At 37.9% G+C, this 1,067-nt stretch overlaps 1 non-coding gene across 1 annotated transcript; it reads left to right on the top strand.

The window, feature by feature from the left end:
• Positions 1 to 592: 592 nt before the first annotated feature.
• Positions 593 to 675, top strand: Trnal-caa (transfer RNA leucine (anticodon CAA)). Its single transcript has one exon. It is a non-coding gene; the product is annotated as a tRNA-Leu (tRNA).
• The last annotated feature ends 392 nt before the right edge of the window (positions 676 to 1,067 follow it).

The raw sequence follows: 1,067 nt of genomic DNA, 5'->3' as shown, positions 1-1,067 counted from the left end.
TATTACCTGTGTCCTGGTCGTGATTTGTGTCCGGGTGTCCCAGTCTGCAATTTCTCTTTGAGGTTCCCGGTCGTCAATTATATTCCCTGTGTCCCGGTCGTCATTTGTGTCCCGGTGTCCCAGTATGTAATTTCATCGATTGACAAACATGACGTCAGTCGACAAACAACTTCATGACGCATACAGCTCAATCCTTATAATGACGTCAGTCGACAAACATGACGTCACTGGACACACACACACACACAGACAACTTATTTTTATATATATAGATAGATAGAAGATTTTACAATTAAAATAGTCATTTTACAATTAAATGTTTTTCCGTCCACGATCTTCTTACAATTAAAAATTTGTCTTTGAACGATTATATTAAATACCTTTAATGACGTCACCGTAATAACAAAATGACAAAAACTAACTTCATGACGTCAGTCGACACACAAACATGACGTCACCCGACAGACCCAGACACACACACACACAGACAACTCATTATATATATATATATATATATATATATATATATATATATATATATATATATATATATATATATATATATATATATATATATATATATATATATTATGTCAGGTTGGCCGAGTGGTTAAGGCGCCCGACTCAAGATCTGGTCCTCATATGGGGTCGTGGGTTCGAACCCCACACCTGACAATTTTTGTCCTGTGGTGGCGCAGTGAATTTGAACTTGGCTTGCCCCCAAGCCCCCCCCCCCCCCCACGCGCGTTAGTTGTTACGCGCCATATTAGTTACGCGCCATTGTAGTTGTGTCCCTGTGTCCCACCTGTGAATATAGATAGATATATATATATATATATGTTTTTAACTACGTAAAACTTGCGAATATACAACATTCTTCGCTGCTCATTGTCTGTGCATATAAATATATTGTCAGGTTTACCAACTCTTGAACATGCAACATATAATTGTCCATGGGAAAAACAATCCGTATTTAGATCTATACCTCATGATACTAATGATTGCCCTTGAGCTTTGTTGATCGTAATTGCTAATCGAACATTCCCTGTGTCGCCGTCGTCATTTAT

The sequence above is a fragment of the Artemia franciscana genome, chromosome 21, assembly GCF_032884065.1.
Source record: "Artemia franciscana chromosome 21, ASM3288406v1, whole genome shotgun sequence".
NCBI classification, from domain to species: Eukaryota; Metazoa; Arthropoda; class Branchiopoda; order Anostraca; family Artemiidae; genus Artemia; species Artemia franciscana.
This window is presented reverse-complemented; position numbering and strand designations above follow the sequence as displayed.